General features: G+C 41.8%; 1 protein-coding gene across 6 annotated transcripts in view; it reads right to left on the bottom strand.

Moving 5' to 3' along the window:
* Ttc6 (tetratricopeptide repeat domain 6) overlaps positions 1-20170 on the bottom strand; it is a 213819-nt gene extending 193649 nt beyond the window's left edge. For 5 of the 6 annotated variants that reach the window (XR_015622056.1, XR_015622057.1, XR_015622058.1 and 2 more), the window contains exon 1: positions 20015-20170. The gene's annotated coding sequence lies outside the window, so the exon portion shown is untranslated. 6 annotated transcript variants of the gene reach the window in all.
* Positions 20171-22330: the final 2160 nt, after the last annotated feature.

The raw sequence follows: 22330 nt of genomic DNA, 5'->3' as shown, positions 1-22330 counted from the left end.
ATGTATCGTGTCTACGTCCTTTCCCATGATCCATGAAAGCCCTCTATAAACCAGTAAGTTGCCACCCTTCTATATATCAACATCGCTCTGGGGACAAAAGAGCCTTGCACACGGCTCATCTGAGACCATAAGAAAATACGGATATTTACATTACTATTTATAACAATAGCAAAATTACAATTACAAAGTAGCAAGGAGAAAAATATTATGGATGGGGTCACCACAGCATGAGGAACTGTATTAAAAGGTGGCAGATTAGGAAGGCTGAGAACTACTACTCTAAACTAGCTATATTTTTTTCAGGGATAATTTCTAAGCCCCTTGGGACCTATTTTAACATTGCTTTGGACTGCAGTGTTGTGCCCCATTTCCAACCAAGCAAGACTCCCAGAGGTGTAGGCACGGAAAGCTAAAGAAGTGGAGATCATAGAGAATAGGGATCTCCAACCGTACCTCCGTGCCCCGCGGCTTGGACTGGGCCAGCAAACATGCTTTTCAATAATTTGGAAGTTTCTCAAAAATATAAAATTAAAACGGACAAGTTTAAATCGGGACCTTAACACATACAAATTTCTTTTGGGAGAGAAAGTGGGGGCTCTGGTAACATAAGGATCAGATCTCTGCCCTGGGCATATAGTGGCTGTTACCCTTGCTTCTCCCCACGGTCCCAGTGACTTCCTGTGTCCCCATCCCTCACCCAGCTACTCTGCTTACTACTCCACCTGAACTGTGGTATAGTGCAGCAAGGGAGAGAGGAGGCCAGCCTCTAGGCAGGGACTCGGGCTTACTCACAAAGCCTTGGGGATGGCATTATACCAAGCAAGGATAATGGAATGGGGGACCAAGAAGCTCTGCAGCTTCAGCCTGAAGCCTGTAATCGCTACAAGCAGAAAGAAAGCAGACATGACATGGTAACAACTCAGAAGAAGTGGGATCTGGGTGTAGTGTGTAAGCCTGTATTCCTAGCCCTTGGGTAGGTAGAGGCAGGAGGATCGGGACAGTTTTGAGACATGGCTGACCTATATACTAAGTCAAGGCTACACAGCAGTACCCTGCCTGGAAAATGAAAGATCAAAAAAAAGTAAATGGGAACAACTAAAAGCTCATTCAGAAATCTGACACTGTGATAGTTTAGGACAGTAGCTCAGTAGGACTCTCCAAACATGACCGTGAACCTGGGTTTCATCCTAGCTGAAACATAAAGGAGGACCTTGCACCATTTCACTGAAGTTTGGCTATACTCAAGACACATAATAAAAGGTGTTATTCACCCAAATGGGCATTTTCAAACGACTAATAAGGTACTTTTCACGTAGTGTATTTACTGTAAGTTTTAAATGCCGATTTCCGTTTTTCAGTAGGCCCTTGTCCTGAAAGGGCTGAGATCACTACTGAGAGCTAGGAGGAACCTGCCTGCGGAGGAAGACCCCTGAGAGACTGGGGTGCTTACCTGTGAGTGCTGGAAAGAGGGAGAGTAAGGGAGTCAGAAAAAGGAGTGCATCCCAAAAGCCAAGAGGAGTGGTTAGAGGCACAGAACTAAAGCTATGAAAATAAAAACAGAAAAGAATGAATCGGAGCAGTGATTTTAAAGGCAGCTCGGTGGCAAGCCACCTGTTCTGCCACCACCCAGGAGGCACAGCCAGGACAGTGGGGAGACAGAGGACTACCAGCGACATAGAGACCTTGTCTACAAACAAGCCGACTTACAGAAATACAGCAACAGTGTTTAAACAAGCATCAAAGCCAAGGCTCATTAAAGAGCAATAAGAGAAACAGCCTCTGAACATCATTGGATTTTACAGGTTTGACTGTTCAGCTAGAGAACTCCAGTCCTAAGGAACTATTTAGAATGTAAGTGTTCTCCAAAGGACTTGAATCTAAAGATGCATAGATACAGAAAATGCTCCCATTTAAAACATAATGCTGAGTCTTCCTGGTAGTTCAAAGAGGAACACCATATGAATTTTTTTAATTGAAAATTTAAATAAAATGTGAATAGGCAGCCACCGTTCCTTGATGATAAACAGTTACCTCAGTTATATCAGGTAGTTTCAAGATACCATAGTGATTTCATGTTCCACAAAAAAAATCTAACAATGGTATTTCAAATGTTTTAATTGTTTGAAATAATAAATGGGATTGCTAAACACTATGAGAGAAGAAAAGGAAGGTGCTACACCTGCCCTTTTTGGGGGGCGGGGGATGTGCCAGGATAACTAAGATTTGCACAGACTCCTCCAGAACTCAAACACTGCTGATGGAATCAGTAGGTAGATTGAGAAAGAATTATTTGAGAAGTTATGAAGTATATTATAAAGGCAGAAATTTGATTGATGAACATTATGAAGGCAGAATTTGATTTATGACAGAAGGATGGAAAAATTGTTCAATAAATCATGCCTGGGCCATCGGCTGACTACTTGGGAAAGAATTGTGCTTTGATTTACCAAAAGTAAGTCAAGATCTACTTAAGATATGTAATAATTAAATATTTATTTGCTTACCACTACCTGTATTGATTAGAGTCATATCAATATACAAAATAGTTGTTTTCCTAGTAGAAGTCATTTACTGTCTACCTTGGAAACTATGAAAAAAATGGACCTGTTTATCCATTTCTGAGACACACCCTGCTGATTCCTAAACTGAAGACCTTTGCAACAGGACAGAGCTCTCCTCTGGAAACTACTATGCCTTCTTTCTGTACCCGGTTCCACCAATGACTAGTCCTATAGATAGTTCAATTCTATATACACTAGAGGTTCATATTAAGAAGTAAAAATTTAAAGGTGGGCACTTCCTTCAGACGCAAGTTACTAGCAGACTGTGTCTCAACCTTACCAGGAAACTAGTAAGGTCCTTTGGGTTCAAATAGAATTATATAAGAACATAATGGATGGCGAGAAACAAACCTATGGTGGCTGTGAAGGCCCTGATGGCATGTATGTGAAATTAATATCTTCTGATGGTCATGAATTTATTGTAAAGAGAGAACATGCATTAACATCAGGAACAATAAAGGCCATGTTGTGTGATCCAGGTCAGTTTATGGAGAATGAAACCACTGAGGTCAGTTTTAGAGAGATCCCTTCACATGCGCTATCCAAAGCATGCACGTATTTTACCTACAAGGCCCACTATACTAACAGCTCCACTGAAATTCCCGAATTCCCAATTGCACCTGAAATTGCCCTGGAACTGCTGATGGCCACAAACTTCCTAGATTGTCAATAAAATAGATTATAAATTATAGTAAACTCAATCCCTGTAGTTCAGTTAGTAATTGTTCACATATGGCATGTTGCCTGTATGAAGCTGAACTCTAAAGTTAGTTGTTGAGCAGATTCCTTCTGTCATTTGCATAGCAGAGTTGAAATTTGTTTGCTACATCAACAAATTAAGGAAGTTTCGCAAACCAAAAAATAAATAAATAATGCCAGTTTAAAAAACAAAAAAAATTAAAAGGTGTGGTGGCACATACCTTTGATCCCAGTTCCTGGGAGGCAGAGGCAGGCACACCTCTGTTGAATTTTAGGCCAGCCTGCTCTACATAATGAGACCCTGCCTCAAAACAGGGGTGAGGGGTGGGGAAGGGTGTGGAAGGGAATAAAAACTATCTGTTGTCTCTTGCCTAACCCGTAACACATGAGTATTAGAAATGGGTTCTAGAGGATTAAGGAAGTCCCCTCCTTTAAAAACTCATCACAGTCCTTCTGCTCTTACTGTTTGCACAGGTGACCATGTGCTCAGAGGGTCACCAGCTGCAAGTGGCTGAAAAGTATGAAGTGGCAGGAGGCAGAGAGGAAGGTGCTGTGATACCGGGTGACACCCTGGCTTCACACTCCCAAGCACTCCCTCTTCTGGGTTCCTGTTCTGAGTGCCCTTCCCAACCTCTGGGCGCTTAGTTTGTTCCTGAAATTTAAACAAATGTCCATTGTTTAACACTGCTATGTACAGTCCCTTGAAATCTGAATAGAGAAGGTTCTTTTTTTAATGGCAAAAAAAAATGAACCAAAAGCAGTTAGGATTTACAGGTTAGATGGACAGGGGCTTCCAGTCTGGCATTCAGGTTGGGGATTGTCCTAAGGTTCATCAGTCAGATTATCCGAGTGTGCTGCCTATATCTCCCCACCCACTCCTAACAGCACCAAATAAGGAAATCACTTTTGAAAGGTTCAGCCTCCTGGGAAATTAGTACACTTTCTCTTTCTTGGGGGCAATTTACATAGACAGGCTGGTTCCAGTTTGGAGAAAAGTAATACAGTTGTCCCCAAGCAAGAAATGCAGGAAGGGGTTGAATTTTCTGCTCATAATCCATGCTAGACAAGTATACTACTGCAATTTGAGGTGGGACAGAGTGTGCTTAAAATCTTTGGAAAACAAGCAATGATTTCATTGTCCTGTTCTTTCCAAATCTGAAAGTGCATCCTTTTCCTGTCTCTCTCTCTTTTTTTTTTTTTAATTAACTTGAGTATTCCTTATATACATTTCAAGTGTTATTCCCTTTCCCGGTTTCCGGGCAAACATCACCCTCCCCCCTCCCCTTCCTTATGGGTGTTCCCCTCCAAACCCTCCCCCCATTGCCGCCCTCCCCCCATAGTCTAGTTCACTGGAGGTTCAGTCTTAGCAGGACCCAGGGCTTCCCCTTCCACTGGTGCTCTTACTAGGATATTCATTGCGACCTATGGGGTCAGAGTCCAGGGTCAGTCCATGTATAGTCTTTAGGTAGTGGCTTAGTCCCTGGAAGCTCTGGTTGCTTGACATTGTTGTACTTTTGGGGTCTCGAGCACCTTCAAGCTCTTCCAGTTCTTTCTCTGATTCCTTCAACGGGGGTCCTATTCTCAGTTCAGTGGTTTGCTGCTGGCATTCGCCTCTGTATTTGCTGTATTCTGGCTGTGTCTCTCAGGAGCGATATACATCCGGCTCCTGTCGGTCTGCACTTCTCTGCTTCATCCATCTTGTCTAATTGGGTGGCTGTATATGTATGGGCCACATGTGGGGCAGGCTCTGAATGGGTGTTCCTTCAGTCTCTGTTTTAATCTTTGCCTCTCCCTTCCCTGCCAAGGGTATTCTTTTTCCTCATTTAAAGAAGGAGTGAAGCATTCACATTTTGATCATCCGTCTTGACTTTCCTTTGTTCTAGGGATCTAGGGTAATTCAAGCATTTGGGCTAATAGCCACTTATCAATGAGTGCATACCATGTATGTCTTTCTGTGAGTGGGTTAGCTCACTCAGGATGATATTTTCCAGTTCCAACCATTTGCCTACGAATTTCATAAACTCGTTGTTTTTGATAGCTGAGTAATATTCCATTGTGTAGATGTACCACATTTTCTGAATCCATTCCTCTGTTGAAGGGCATCTGGGTTCTTTCCAGTTTCTGGCTATTATAAATAAGGCTGCGATGAACATAGTGGAGCACGTGTCTCTTTTGTATGTTGGGGCATCTTTTGGGTATATGCCCAAGAGAGGTATAGCTGGATCCTCAGGCAGTTCAATGTCCAATTTTCTGAGGAACCTCCAGACTGATTTCCAGAATGGTTGTACCAGTCTGCAATCCCACCAACAATGGAGGAGTGTTCCTCTTTCTCCACATCCTCGCCAGCATCTGCTGTCACCTGAGTTTTTGATCTTAGCCATTCTCACTGGTGTGAGGTGAAATCTCAGGGTTGTTTTGATTTGCATTTCCCTTATGACTAAAGATGTTGAACATTTCTTTAGGTGTTTCTCAGCCATTCGGCATTCCTCAGCTGTGAATTCTTTGTTTAGCTCTGAACCCCATTTTTTAATAGGGTTATTTGTTTCCCTGCGGTCTAACTTCTTGAGTTCTTTGTATATTTTGGATATAAGGCCTCTATCTGTTGTAGGATTGGTAAAGATCTTTTCCCAATCTGTTGGTTGCCGTTTTGTCCTAACCACATTGTCCTTTGCCTTACAGAAACTTTGCAGTTTTATGAGATCCCATTTGTCGATTCTTGACATTAGAGCGTAAGCCATTGGTGTTTTGTCCAGGAAATTTTTTCCAGTGCCCATGTGTTCCAGATGCTTCCCTAGTTTTTCTTCTATTAGTTTGAGTGTGTCTGGTTTGATGTGGAGGTCCTTGATCCACTTGGACTTAAGCTTTGTACAGGGTGATAAGCATGGATCGATCTGCATTCTTCTACATGTTGCCCTCCAGTTGAACCAGCACCATTTGCTGAAAATGCTATCTTTTTTCCATTGGATGGTTTTGGCTCCTTTGTCAAAAATCAAGTGACCATAGGTGTGTGGGTTCATTTCTGGGTCTTCAATTCTATTCCATTGGTCTATCTGTCTGTCTCTGTACCAATACCATGCAGTTTTTATCACTATTGCTCTGTAATACTGCTTGAGTTCAGGGATAGTGATTCCCCCTGCCGTCCTTTTATTGTTGAGGATAGCTTTAGCTATCCTGGGTTTTTTGTTATTCCAGATGAATTTGCAAATTGTTCTGTCTAACTCTTTGAAGAATTGGATTGGTATTTTGATGGGGATTGCATTGAATCTGTAGATTGCTTTTGGTAAAATGGCCATTTTTACTATATTAATCCTGCCAATCCATGAGCATGGGAGATCTTTCCATCTTCTGAGGTCTTCTTCAATTTCTTTCCTCAGTGTCTTGAAGTTCTTATTGTACAGATCTTTTACTTGCTTGGTTAAAGTCACACCGAGGTACTTTATATTATTTGGGTCTATTATGAAGGGTGTCGTTTCCCTAATTTCTTTCTCGGCTTGTTTCTCTTTTGTATAGAGGAAGGCAACTGATTTATTTGAGTTAATTTTATACCCAGCCACTTTGCTGAAGTTGTTTATCAGCTTTAGTAGTTCTCTGGTGGAACTTTTGGGATCACTTAAATATACTATCATGTCATCTGCAAATAGTGATATTTTGACCTCTTCTTTTCCGATCTGTATCCCCTTGACCTCCTTTTGTTGTCTGATTGCTCTGGCTAGAACTTCAAGAACTATATTGAATAAGTAGGGAGAGAGTGGGCAGCCTTGTCTAGTCCCGGATTTTAGTGGGATTGCTTCAAGTTTCTCTCCATTTAGTTTAATGTTAGCAACTGGTTTGCTGTATATGGCTTTTACTATGTTTAGGTATGGGCCTTGAGTTCCTATTTTTCCAGGACTTTTATCATGAAGGGGTGTTGAATTATGTCAAATGCTTTCTCAGCATCTAATGAAATGATCATGTGGTTCTGTTCTTTCAGTTTGTTTATATAATGGACCACGTTGATGGTTTTCCGTATATTAAACCATCCCTGCATGCCTGGGATGAAGCCTACTTGATCATGATGGATGATTGTTTTGATGTGCTCTTGAATTCGGTTTGCCAGAATTTTATTGAGTATTTTTGCGTCGATATTCATAAGGGAAATTGGTCTGAAGTTCTCTTTCTTTGTTGTGTCTTTGTGTGGTTTAGGTATAAGAGTAATTGTGGCTTCGTAGAAGGAATTCGGTAGGGCTCCATCTGTTTCAATTTTGTGGAATAGTTTGGATAATATTGGTATGAGGTCTTCTATGAAGGTTTGATAGAATTCTGCACTAAACCCGTCTGGACCTGGGCTCTTTTTGGTTGGGAGACCTTTAATGACTGCTTCTAATTCCTTAGGAGTTATGGGGTTGTTTAACTGGTTTATCTGTTCCTGATTTAACTTCGGTACCTGGTATCTGTCTAGGAAATTGTCCATTTCCTGAAGATTTTCAAGTTTTGTTGAATATAGGTTTTTATAGTAAGATCTGATGATTTTTTGAATTTCCTCTGAATCTGTTGTTATGTCTCCCTTTTCATTTCTGATTTTGTTAATTTGGACGCACTCTCTGTGTACTCTCGTTAGTCTGGCTAAGGGTTTATCTATCTTGTTGATTTTCTCAAAGAACCAACTTTTGGTTCTGTTGATTCTTTCTATGGTCCTTTTTGTTTCTACTTGGTTGACTTCAGCTCTGAGTTTGATTATTTCCTGCCTTCTACTCCTCCTGGGTGTATTTGCTTCTTTTAGTTCTAGAGCTTTTAGGTGTGCTGTCAAGCTGCTGACATATGCTCTTTCCTGTTTCTTTCTGCAGGCACTCAGCGCTATGAGTTTTCCTCTTAGCACAGCTTTCATTGTGTCCCATAAGTTTGGGTATGTTGTACCTTCATTTTCATTAAATTCTAAAAAGTTTTTAATTTCTTTCTTTATTTCTTCCTTGACCAGGTTATCATTGAGTAGAGCATTGTTCAATTTCCAAGTGTATGTGGGCATTCTTCCTTGATTGTTATTGAAGACCAGTTTTAGGCCGTGGTGGTCCGATAGCACGCATGGGATTATTTCTATCTTTCTGTACCTGTTGAGGCCCGTTTTTTGACCAATTATATGGTCAATTTTGGAGAAAGTACCATGAGGAGCTGAAAAGAAGGTATATCCTTTTGCTTTAGGATAGAATGTTCTATAAATATCCGTTAAGTCCATTTGGCTCATGACTTCTCTTAGTCTGTCGACATCACTGTTTAATTTCTGTTTCCATGATCTGTCCATTGATGAGAGTGGGGTGTTGAAATCTCCTACTATTATTGTGTGAGGTGCAATGTGTGTTTTGAGCTTTAGTAAGGTTTCTTTTACGTATGTAGGTGCCCTTGTATTTGGGGCATAGATATTTAGGATTGAGAGTTCATCTTGGTGGATTTTTCCTTTGATGAATATGAAGTGTCCTTCCTTATCTTTTTTGATGACTTTTAGTTGGAAATTGATTTTATTTGATATTAGAATGGCTACTCCAGCTTGCTTCTTCTGACCATTTGCTTGGAAAGTTGTTTTCCAGCCTTTCACTCTGAGGTAGTGTCTGTCTTTGTCTCTGAGGTGTGTTTCCTGTAGGCAGCAGAATGCAGGGTCCTTGTTGCGTATCCAGTTTGTTAATCTATGTCTTTTTATTGGGGAGTTGAGGCCATTGATATTGAGAGATATTAAGGAATAGTGATTATTGCTTCCCGTTATATTCATATTTGGATGTGAGGTTATGTTTGTGTGCTTTCATTCTCTTTGTTTTGTTGCCAAGACGATTAGTTTCTTGCTTCTTCTAGGGTATAGCTTGCCTCCTTATGTTGGGCTTTACCATTTATTATCCTTTGTAGTGCTGGATTTGTAGAAAGATATTGTGTAAATTTGGTTTTGTCATGGAATATCTTGGTTTCTCCATCAATGTTAATTGAGAGTTTTGCTGGATACAGTAACCTGGGCTGGCATTTGTGTTCTCTTAGGGTCTGTATGACATCAGTCCAGGATCTTCTGGCCTTCATAGTTTCTGGCGAGAAGTCTGGTGTGATTCTGATAGGTCTCCCTTTATATGTTACTTGACCTTTTTCCCTTACTGCTTTTAATATTCTTTCTTTATTTTGTGCGTTTGGTGTTTTGACAATTATGTGACGCGAGGTGTTTCTTTTCTGGTCCAATCTATTTGGAGTTCTGTAGGCTTCTTGTATGTCTATGGGTATCTCTTTTTTTAGGTTAGGGAAGTTTTCTTCTATGATTTTGTTGAAGATATTTACTGGTCCTTTGAGCTGGGAGTCTTCACTCTCTTCTATACCTATTATCCTTAGGTTTGATCTTCTCACTGAGTCCTGGATTTCCTGTATGTTTTGGACCAGTAGCTTTTTCCGCTTTACATTATCTTTGACAGTTGAGTCAATGATTTCTATGGAATCTTCTGCTCCTGAGATTCTCTCTTCCATCTCTTGTATTCTGTTGGTGAAGCTTGTATCTACAGCTCCATGTCTCTTCTTTTGGTTTTCTATATCCAGGGTTGTTTCCATGTGTTCTTTCTTGATTGCTTCTATTTCCATTTTTAATTCCTTCAACTGTTTGATTGTGTTTTCCTGGAATTCTTTCAGGGATTTTTGTGTCTCCTCTCTATGGGCTTCTACTTGTTTATTTATGTTTTCCTGGAATTCTTTCAGGCATTTTTGTGTCTCCTCTCTATGGGCTTCTACTTGTTTATTTATGTTTTCCTGGAATTCTTTCAGGCATTTTTGCGATTCCTCTCTGTAGGCTTCTACTTGTTCTCTAAGGGAGTTCTTCACGTCTTTCTTGAAGTCCTCCAGCATCATGATCAAAAATGATTTTGAAACTAGATCTTGCTTTTCTGGTGTGTTTGGATATTCCATGTTTGTTTTGATGGGAGAATTGGGCTCCGATGGTGCCATGTAGTCTTGGTTTCTGTTGCTTGGGTTCCTGCACTTGCCTCTCGCCATCAGATTATCTCTAGTGTTACTTTGTTCTACTATTTCTGACAGTGGCTAGACTGTCCTATAAGCCTGTGTGTCAGGAGTGCTGTAGACCTGTTTTCTTCTCTTTCAGTCAGTTATGGGGACAGAGTGTTCTGCTTTCGGGCGTGTAGTTTTTCCTCTCTACAGGTCTTCAGCTGTTCCTGTGGGCCTGTGTCTTGAGTTCACCAGGCAGGTCACTTGCAGCAGAAAAGTTGGTCTTACCTGTGGTCCCGAGGCTCAAGTTCACTCGTGGGGTGCTGCCCACGGGCTCTCTGCAGCGGCAGCAACCAGGAAGACCTGTGCCGCCGTTTCCGGGAGCTTCAGTGCACCAGGGTTCCAGATGGTCTTTGGCTTTTTCCTCTGGCGTCCGAGATGTGTGTGCAGAGAGCAGTCTCTTCTGGTTTCCCAGGCTTGTCTGCCTCTCTGAAGGTTTAGCTCTCCCTCCCACGGGATTTGGGTGCAGAGAACTTTCCTGTCTCTTTTACCGAAGTTCACAGCAGTAGGCAGGAGGAGAGCCAGCGTCTAGCCTTTGCTCCTTTCCCACCAGGTCAGGTGAGGTATTAGGTAGAAACTCTGGCCAGAACTAGTTAGACTGTCTAGGTGCAACAGGTTCCCAGAGTGCTTCCTGTGTGAACTCTATACTTTGATGCAAGCAAGCTGATCTCTGGTTCTTAAGACTATTTTCACTTCTCCTATTGGAACAGAAAAGCCAGAGTGTGCTCCATAACTGTGGTCTGCTCGTGGTGATGGTGGTTGTGGTGGTGGTGATCGTGATGGTGAGAATGGGGGGTGGGGGAGTGAGGAAGCATGTTGGGGAAGAAGAGTGAGGAGGTGGGGGGTGGTAGGGGAGGTGGTAGGGTGGGGAGTTGGGGGAGGTTGGTTGGATGGTTGGTTGGTTGGTTTTTGTTGTTGTTGGCAGTGATGCTGGTGATGGTTGGTTGGTTTTGTTAGCGGAGGCAGAGGCGGAGGTGGAGGCAGAGGCTGAGGCAGCTGCAGCAGGGTGGTGGTGGGTTTTGGTTCTTTTCCCTTTGAGAAAAGCTTTTGCAATACAGCCCTAAGAAGCCTGGAAGTTGCTGTGTATATAGGCTGGCTTTCTGGTGATCCTCCTGCCTCTGCTTGACAAGCACTGGGTTTACAGGTATGTGATCCCACACCCAGTTTTGTGCTCCAGACTCTAAGTGAAGTAAAATTACACCAAGCACTCCCCAGATGACCTGGGCCCAGGCTGCATGAAACCCTGAAGCACAAGGAAAGGAGTTGAGCATGTTAGGCCTAGCTCCTCACAAAGATACACTGGCAATGGGCCAAAGCCCCAGCACGCAGCACGGTTATCCTCTCTAATACAGCGAGGGTGCCGAATGAGAGAAGTAACTAAGAGGAGGATTCAGGATTCAGGCTCTCTTAGGCCCATAGCTGGGAATCATCTCTATTTCCTAAATTCATGTCAACGCCAACTTGTAATGAACGTCTACTAAAGTTCCATCAGAAATGTCTAAGCCCATGGACAACTTCTCCATGGCAAAACCTCCATCTCCAACAAGAAAAATAAAAATTGTTTGAAAACAGTGTTTGCTTTTAAAAACTCAGTGGGAAAAAGAAGACGTATTTGTGCTTTGATCAGATTTTCCATGAAGATCTAATTTCCTCAACTGAGGCTCCTTTCTCTGTGATAACTCCAGCTTGTGTCAGGTTGACACACAAAACCAGGTAGTACACCAATGTTAGGGTTTATGTATTTTCTGGAGTTAGTCTTGCTATTTACTGATTTATCCTTTAATTTGTATGATCAGATGAGGAAAAAGTACCAAAATTAGACCATTTGTGGGTAATAACTTGACTAATTTTAGAGAAGATTCTAGGCACTGCTAAGAATGTGTATTCTCTACCAGAAGTGGGGATGCTCTGTGTGTGGCATGTCAATTTAGTTTTGATGCTTCCTTGTTGATTTTTAGTTTGAAAGTTCTAGCTAGATGTGAGAGTGGTGTGTGCTGAGGTCTCTCTGTATTATTGCATCAGGGCCAATATGGTCTTTTATATCTTTTGCTGTGTGCTTTATGAAGCCAGGGTGCCCGAGATTTGATATATATTTACCATAGGTATATTCTCTGGATGAACTGTCCCTTTATTAATATGTAGTGACCTTAATGTATCATCTGACTGGCTTTGGTTTGAAGTCTACTTTATCAGTTATGAGAATGATTATCCATCATGTTTGCAGGTTCCATTTGCTTGGTGGGTTTACTTCCAACTCTGACCCTTACATTTTGGGTGTCTTTCCTGGTTTTGTGAGCTTCTTGGTAACAAAGGTAGTTGGATCTTTTTTATCCAGTCAGCCAGTCATCCTGTGTATATAGTTGGTGAGTTAAGACCATTTATACTTTAGGTTATTATTGATAATGGTTTGTGCTTTCTGGTGATTTTGTTGGTCATTTCTCTGGTCCACTTGCCTATTAGATCTTCTCTCTCTCTCCTGCTGATGTAGGATTTTTGTAGATTTGTGACATTGAAGATGACTGATTCTTTCCTAGTTCTCTGTTGATCTCTTCCCTTCAAGAAATGCATTCTTTCCTGTTGTTTTGGCTAGTTTCATGTTAAGATCAGACTGTAGGCATGTAGAGTGTCTTCTTTTTTTTTTTTTTTATTAACTTGAGTATTTCTTATATACATTTCAAGTGTTATTCCCTTTCCCGGTTTCCGGACAAACATCACCCTCCCCCCTCCCCTTCCTTATGGGTGTTCCCCTCCCAAACCTCCCCCCATTGCCACCCTCCCCGCATAGTCTAGTTCACTGGGGGTTCAGTCTTAGCAGGACCCAGGGCTTCCCCTTCCACTGGTGCTCTTACTAGGATATTCATTGCTACCTATGGGGACAGAGTCCAGGGTCAGTCCATGTATAGTCTTTAGGTAGTGGCTTAGTCCCTGGAAGCTCTGGTTGCTTGACATTGTTGTACTTTTGGGGTCTCGAGCACCTTCAAGCTCTTCCAGTTCTTTCTCTGATTCCTTCAACGGGGGACCTATTCTCAGTTCAGTGGTTTGCTGCTGGCATTCGCCTCTGTATTTGCTGTATTCTGGCTGTGTCTCTCAGGAGCGATCTACATCCGGCTCCTGTCGGTCTGCACTTCTTTGCTTCATCCATCTTGTCTAATTGGGTGGCTGTATATGTATGGGCCACATGTGGGGCAGGCTCTGAATGGGTGTTCCTTCAGTCTCTGTTTTAATCTTTGCCTCTCCCTTCCCTGCCAAGGGTATTCTTTTTCCTCATTTAAAGAAGGAGTGAAGCATTCACATTTTGATCATCCGTCTTGACTTTCCTTTGTTCTAGGGATCTAGGGTAATTCAAGCATTTGGGCTAATAGCCACTTATCAATGAGTGCATACCATGTATGTCTTTCTGTGAGTGGGTTAGCTCACTCAGGATGATATTTTCCAGTTCCAACCATTTGCCTACGAATTTCATAAACTCGTTGTTTTTGATAGCTGAGTAATATTCCATTGTGTAGATGTACCACATTTTCTGAATCCATTCCTCTGTTGAAGGGCATCTGGGTTCTTTCCAGTTTCTGGCTATTATAAATAAGGCTGCGATGAACATAGTGGAGCACGTGTCTCTTTTGTATGTTGGGGCATCTTTTGGGTATATGCCCAAGAGAGGTATAGCTGGATCCTCAGGCAGTTCAATGTCCAATTTTCTGAGGAACCTCCAGACTGATTTCCAGAATGGTTGTACCAGTCTGCAATCCCACCAACAATGGAGGAGTGTTCCTCTTTCTCCACATCCTCGCCAGCATCTGCTGTCACCTGAGTTTTTGATCTTAGCCATTCTCACTGGTGTGAGGTGAAATCTCAGGGTTGTTTTGATTTGCATTTCCCTTATGACTAAAGATGTTGAACATTTCTTTAGGTGTTTCTCAGCCATTCGGCATTCCTCAGCTGTGAATTCTTTGTTTGAAAAACCACAGTGTCCTTTGCCTTACAGAAGCTTTGCAGTTTTATGAGATCCCATTTGTCGATTCTTGATCTTAGAGCATAAGCCATTGGTGTTTTGTTCAGGAAATTTTTTCCAGTGCCCATGTGTTCCAGATGCTTCCCTAGTTTTTCTTCTATTAGTTTGAGTGTGTCTGGTTTGATGTGGAGGTCCTTGATCCACTTGGACTTAAGCTTTGTACAGGGTGATAAGCATGGATCGATCTGCATTCTTCTACATGTTGCCCTCCAGTTGAACCAGCACCATTTGCTGAAAATGCTATCTTTTTTCCATTGGATGGTTTTGGCTCCTTTGTCAAAAATCAAGTGACCATAGGTGTGTGGGTTCATTTCTGGGTCTTCAATTCTATTCCATTGGTCTATCTGTCTGTCTCTGTACCAATACCATGCAGTTTTTATCACTATTGCTCTGTAATACTGCTTGAGTTCAGGGATAGTGATTCCCCCTGAAGTCCTCTTATTGTTGAGGATAGCTTTAGCTATCCTGGGTTTTTTGTTATTCCAGATGAATTTGCAAATTGTTCTGTCTAACTCTTTGAAGAATTGGATTGGTATTTTGATGGGGATTGCATTGAATCTGTAGATTGCTTTTGGTAAAGAGTGTCTTCTTAATTAGCGATTGATGGGGAAGGGACAAGTCCACTGTGGGTGGTGCTATCCCTGGGCTGGTAGTCCTGGATTCTATAAGAGAGCAGACTGAGCAACCATGAGGAGCAAGCCAGTAAGCAGTACTTCTCCATGGTTTCTGCATCAGATCTTGTCTCCACAACCCTGTCTATTTGAGTTCTCATCCTGATTTTCTTTGCTGATAAACCGTGATATGGAAGTGTAAGTCAGATGGATCCTTTCCTCCCAACTTGCTTTTGGTCATGGTTGTTAGAATACTCTAACAAAGTATTCTTAAAACTCTAACCTGTATTCTTGTGGATGAAATTTTTTATTCTGTGGGTGCTGTTCCTTTAATAATTTTCAGCACTAACTTATTGGTGCATTAACTTATATTTGTCCTCAAATATCTTATTTACCTGTAAATTTCTCCATTAAAATAACCTTGCTAGGTATCTTGGTTGACAGTTGAAATACACCACTTGCATTTGAAGACTGTGTTATCCGATATTAGAACAGTGACACCTGCTTGCTTCCTCGTTCCATTTGCTTGAAACACATGTTCTATCTTTCAACATAAGGCTGCATCTGCCTTATGTGGTGAGGCCCATTTCCTGGAGACATGAATAGAGGAATCCTGTCTTTTAAACTAATCTGCAGCTCTGTGTCTTTTCAGCGGAGAATGGACATCACTGATATTCAGACTTGGTTTAGAAACATGTGTAATATGCTTCTTGTCATTCTGTTGATTTGTAATAGTTGGTGTTTTTATTTGCATCGTTTGCTTACCTGCTGCTGGAACACAGTTTGTTCTTTAGCGTCATAGACATAAGTGTTTACCTTTCTTTCAGAAAGGAGGCTTCTTTCACATATATTCCATAGAGTTAGCTTAAGGGTCATGAATTTCTTTTCCTTTTTTTTCCTTTGGATTTTTGTATTACTCCTTAAATTATGACAGTTGTGTTGACTATAGTAGGCTGGATTGGCTGTTGTTTTCTTCCTGAGCTTGAAAATCAATGTTTCTGATGAGAAATCTCTCATGAATATGATCTCCCCCCCTGCCTCATACTTCATATATGACTTGTTGTTTCTCACTTGCAAGCTTGGGTGTATTTTCTTTGTTCCTTGTATTTATCATTTTAATCTTAGTATTATGTGGGAAGGCTCTTTTCTGGTCTTGTCTACTACATTTTCTACATGTTGCCTGAATAGACATCTTTTCCTCTAGATCTGGGCAATGTTCAATAAACAATGTTAATTTTTTATTGAAAATGTTTTCTAAGCCTTTAACATGAGGTTACTGTTCTGCTACGTCAGTGTGCTGTGTAGCAATTTCATCCAAGTTGTAATGTTCCCTCTTAGAGGAGAGAAAAGAAGTTCGCAAGACTTAGGAAGTAAACAGAAGCTTACAGATCTCAGAACTGATGGAAACTGCAAAGTCCCATGATATATGTGATATGTGATATATGTGATATATGTAGTAACACCTGACAGAGAAGGACCCTTCCACTGCCTGTGAGTTGCATGGGGAGCCTCAGGGATGCAGCTTTCATGGATCATTACCCATGCAGAATAGGCTTCTGGGTGACTCAGCTGCCCTTGAGTCATCAGTTTTCCTGTAAGTGACCCTGATAAACTCACTGGCTCACTAGGCAAAGCTGCAGTGGAAACATTTCTTTGGTCTACAGTGCCCTACCTGGAGTGCGTAGGCATGAAGTCAGATCTCCTTAGAAAGAATCACAAGGCATGAATCACAGGTTGATTTTCATGGTGCCTTATAGATCTCACATGTTTCATTCATGTAGTTTTATGAAGTTCTCTTCATAGTTAACCGAATGCTCCAACTCCCATGTATTGTTTTCAAGCCTGAGAGTCTGTCTTCCCCCAGAGTCAGAGGTTTTTACTTAACTTCTTGAATTTTTCATTTCCAGTTTGTTTGTTTTACTATTTCCATCTCTTTATTGAATTCTACTTTCATATCCTATATTGGCCTCCTTATTTCCTTCAGCCTTTTTTGTTATCTCGGGATTTATTTAGGAGTCTGTGTCCTTTTCTGTTTCTTTGAATATATTTATAATCAGTCTTTCAGTTCCTTGTCTGGGATTTCATTCTTTCGTCAGGAGGCTATTTAATGGGATGGGTAATTTCTGAAGCAGTCAGATTACCTTGGCAATATTCAAGACATATCATGTTGAGGTAAGGTTGAAGCCTTCTCTGTCTCTGTCATCCTCTGTCAGGAAGACAGACTAGGATACCAGACTCCATTCCTAGTACTCCCCTAAGAGTAGAATACTATCAAAATTTGGGTCCTCCATAAAAATCCTGTGTTACTTCACTCCCCACTCTTAAGCACTCATCATTTTAAGAAGTCAAGGAAGAATGACAGAGCCTTGCACAATAAGGGCCTAAGGCAGTGGCTTCAACCTGTGGGTTGAAACATCTTTGGGGGTTGAATGACTCTTTCACAGGGACCGCCTAAGACCCTCAGAAAACACAGACACTGACATTCCAATTCACAACACAGGGAAATTACTTACGAAGTAGCAATGAAATAACTTCATGGTTGCGGGTGTTGCCATGCAGCATTGGGAAGATTGAGAACCACTGTCCTAAAGTACGAGTGTGAAGGAAAAAAGACTGAGACCCGTGAGTAGAAAGAATGGGAGAAAATAGAAAGAAGGCATAAAATAACAATAGGGAAAAAAGAGTGAAAGATGAGGCAACTTTGACTGAAGGTCGAATAATGAGTGGGAGGTTTGGAAATGCAATCAAATAGCTTCAAACAATCCCAGCTCTGAGACATCTGAGACTGTGGACACCACAGACAAAGTGAGCTCATGCTCTGGTGAAAACTTTATCAAAGTGGGGAAGGAAAGAATGAATGTGTGAATAGTGATAAGGTAAGGAAGAGGGGGGATGAGAACAGGACAGGAGAGAGCTGGCCATGAATACTACATAGAAGATGAATTACTGCACAGTAGGGAGAGCTGGGTGGAGGGACAGAGTCTGAAAGGTCTACCTCCTTGCTGCTCCTTGAAGCCACAGCCCCTCCTCTTCCTTCTGTGGCTCCTGGATGCCTGTCATACTCCTGGGCAGTCTTCTGCACAGATATTTCCTGGGTGTCCCTCAACATACAGGGTTGTGAATGTTGTTCACCATGGTAAGTGGTCCTTTGCAAGGCTAGGTCACAAATGCTGGCACTATCTTTCTTTACAGATTTAAAATGGAAATCTGTACTACTATTTCCTGGGCAGCCCTTTCTGGTGTCAGGTATACAACCAGGAACCTGCACCCACATTCTCCACAAGATGCTAGCTCTGCACAGTTTCCTCCCCATAAGTTAGAGATATTCTGGTCAGGCTTTAGCATGTAATAGTGACATTTGCTCTGTGTTTCCTAAGAGTACAGTTCACTGGGGGCCTGGGACCAATATGGATTTGTTAAAATAGTTTCTCACTGTGGCTCTGTTTATTTGCTTGATTGCCTTTTAATGGCATCTTGCTGCTACTCAGGCAGAATGTTGAGAGAGAGGGTGGTTTTTTTTTTCATTTATAGCCCAAACTGTCTCCCTTCTTCCCTCATTTTCTTTTCTTTCCTCTCTTTAAAATGTCTATTATGAGAGTAAAGAATTTCTGAAGTTGTTCACTTCCTGTCTTTAGGAAGGGAGAACTCCTGAGACTATACCAACCCCTCCAGGAAGGACTCCAGGTTTTTTTTTTCCTTTTCTGTTCTGCTTTGTTTTGATATTAGACTAGAATGTTTGGCCATCAGCCACCTATTCTGATAATAGTTATCAAACTTTCCCCAGTTAAGTTCTCTGGAGGTTGTTGGTTTGTTATCTACGGACTGCTAAAAAAAAAAAAAAAAACAGCAGATGTTTTTAACAGAAATAACAAGGTAGTTCTAAAATATTTTCAAATGCCCTAAAATCATCCAAATAATTTCAAAAGGAAAGACAAATCTAGACAGTTTACTGTATCCAGTTTCAAAATTTACTACAGGGCCAAGCATGATGAAACATGCCTGCAAAGCCTGCTCTTGGGAGACAAAGACAGGGGGTCACAGTCAGGTTAGTCCAGGCTATATAGTGAGACCCTGTCATAAACACAAGCACAAAGAAAACAAAACCCACATTACTACAGTAAACTCAGTAATTTGGAAAAGGGCCTTGGCAAGCCACCAGCCTGAGTAAATGAAGCCAGACAAAAGTGTACATACTATCTACTTAAAACTGTAGAGCACACAGCCTCCTCTGTAATGTCACAAGCAGACCTCAGTGGCTGCCAGGCGGTAGAGAGGTGAGGGCAGTTGTGGATCGCAGAGTGAGAGGAAAGGAGCAAAGATTCAGTTATCTTGATTGTAGCAGTTGTTTCAAAAGTGAATATCTGTCAAAATTCCTTAAACTGTATACCTGTGTGGATTCTACAGTGGGTAAATTGTACCTTGGTGCAGTTTACTGCTTATAAATCAGGCCACTGCTCAAAGGTGTGAACAGGAAGAGCAAATGGTAAACATGGATATCTGAATGCTTTTAAAAAAAAAATGACTATCTCCTTAAGTTCATCTACACGAAATCTGCAAAAGGATTTGCTTTGTCTGAAGTCTTCAGTAGCAAATAACCCTTACAGTAAGCTCATAGTATCTCATTTACTCCCAAACTCAAGACCAACAGCTCTCAATTCTGAAATTAAACAGACTCCATTGCACATTCTCACCTAACAGTGGTTAAGGCTTGTCCGATACTCGCTGTCCTGGCGCAGGGTGGCCGAGATGGTCAGTGATGACATTAGTTCCCTCCACTCTGAGCTTCTACCCTCCCCAGAGCTATCTTAATTCCTCACCCTCGTTTCCATCTATGCCCCCCTTTACCCAATTCCCCGAAGCCTAGTCTACCTACCTCTATTGGCGGTTTTCTAGCTTCGCTTCAATCCATGCTCGTTCCCCCTCAGAAATTTTCCTTTAGCTCAAGCTTACAGACTACAGAAACCCATGGACTACTCTGGCCTCAATCACTTCTCAGTGTTGTCCCTGATTTGATACGACTTTTGTGACAATTAAACCCACCGAAGTGGATGAAAGAGCGGGTACACTGGCTCAGCCAATTGTCAGAGTCTTACTAGAGTCCCAAAGAAGTTACCTGCACCCCATCCACGGCCTCTGCTTACCTGCCTGATTCAGGAGGCCCAGAACTTCTCCCAGCTGATGATGATGGACCAGATACCCCAGAAACTGGCAACACCCAAGGAGGCCCAGGCAGGCTCGATCAGCTAAATAGGAAAAAAAGGACCGGCTCCCTTGTTGCCCAGCAACAAGCCTCACCTCGAGGAAGTTCCGGTTCCAACACGTGAGATGGTCACATGCTCCACTCCCAACCCCTGTCACAGAGGATTGCCTAAGACTTAGTGTCCAGAAATCAGTTCCAGGCCCTGGTTCCAGCCGCTTAAACCCTTCATGAGGGGTCTCAGTTCAATGGATGGTGGAAACGGGTCCCAAGAGGCAGCCTGGTCACACATCATCTACAGCAGCTGCTTTTCCTAGAATGGCCAACCGCCCAGCTTAATGAACCATTTATAACACCTTTCTTTATACAGACACACAATCATTTGTTTTTAAAGGAGTATGTCTACATTGCCTGTCAGTGTCTGCCATGTTACCTACCATGAGCTCAGCTCGAAAGACATTTGAACTCTTCAGCATGAGATTCAAGCTTCTGGAACATACAGAATCATCTTAAAGTCTACAACATTCAGTTTTTCTGAGGTGATCTAAGAAACAATAATTGGCCTTATCTATTAAAGTTGAATGTACACATACTTAATATCCACCAGCTCTGCTAAGTACAGCAAGAGACGCAAACAAAAATATATAGATTTTTAAGAAAGGAGCAAATTGTAAACATTTATATTCAAATTTTAAAAAAAAACTTAGCCATTTTGTCTATCTGGCTAAAAATGAAAAACAACCCAAAGGTTCATCAAAAGCAAAATTCACAAAGATGTGTGGTCATAAATTAAGCTTATACAAAGGAAATGAATCATGTTCCACATTGGGAGGGGCATCAACAGAGTTTCTCACACACGCGATGTGGGGCGAAGAAGTCAGACAGAGTGCCCCATGTTATCTGAGTCCATTATATAGAGCTCAAATTCCAGATCAGCATAAACTATACCACTTACAGATGCACACTCAGTTGATTTATTACAAATAACCACAAAAAAGCCAGCATAGTCACTGTGCTGCCTAGTTTTATACCTACTTGGCACAAGCTAGAGTCACTGGTGAGGAGAAAGGCTCAGCTGAGAAAAACGCCTCCAAGAGATAGCACTGGCTACAGCCTATAGGGCATTTCCTTGAGTAGTGATTGATATAGGAGGGTGGCATCTGATGGCCTCTTCTGATCCCTGCGGGTATGAAGATCCACATCACTCACACACACACACACACACACACACACACACACACACACACACACGGGGGGGGGCAAAAAATTATAAATTTAAGAGGTTTTAAATAGACTTCCAGTCTCCATCTGTGCCCAGAGCTGGGGCTATCCCACAGCTCTCGGACACAAAACCTGCCCTGAGAGAGCTGATATCCCAGGAGGGCTCTCACTCCTAAGCCCACAGCCCACAGGTGCAATACTTCTTTCTCTCCATTGATTGTCCAAAGAGAGACCCGCCAGAAGCACATGGGGTGAGGGAGCCACAGGGCGGCCTAGGACAGGACCCTTCAGGTTTCCATCTTCACCCAGAGCTGGGGCTGTCCCACAGCTCTCAGACCCAAAACCTACCCTAGATTACTTGTCTCCAAGGAGTGCTCTCACCTAAGATCACAGGCTCACAGGAGGAACAAGCTCCAGTAAGAGACTGCAAGACCAACTAACATCAGAGATAACCAGATGACAAGAGGCAAGCACAAGAGCATAAGAAACAGAAACCAAGATTACTTGGCATCTTCAGAGACCAGTTCTCCACCAAAGCAAATACTGGATACTCTAACACATTGGAAAAGCAAGATTCTGATTTAAAATCCCATCTCATGGTGATTTTAAAGGACTTTAAGATGGACATAAATAACTTCCTTAAAGAAATGCAGGACAGCACAGGTAAACACATAGAAGCCCTTAAAGAGGAAACACAAAATATCCTTAAAAAATTACAGGAAAAAGCAACCAAATAGATGATGGAATTGAAGAAACCATCCAGGATCTAAAAATGAATATAGAAACAATAAAGAAATCACAGAGGGAGACAACCCTGAAGATAGCAAACCTAGGAAAGAGATCAGGAGTCATAGATATAAGTATCACTACCAGAATACAAGAGATCGAAGAGAGAATCTCAGGGACAGAAGATACCATAGAAAATATTGACATAATACTTAAAGACAATGCAAAAAGCAAAAAGTTCTTAACCCAAAAAATCCAGGAAATCTAGGACACAATGAGAAGACCAAACCTAAGAATAATAGGTATAGAAGAG

Source organism: Rattus norvegicus, chromosome 6 (genome assembly GCF_021556685.1).
Source record: "Rattus norvegicus strain SHRSP/BbbUtx chromosome 6, alternate assembly SHRSP_T2T, whole genome shotgun sequence".
Classification (NCBI taxonomy): domain Eukaryota; kingdom Metazoa; phylum Chordata; class Mammalia; order Rodentia; family Muridae; genus Rattus; species Rattus norvegicus.
The sequence above is the reverse complement of the archived record's forward strand: the minus strand, read 5'-3'. Positions and strand labels throughout refer to the sequence as shown.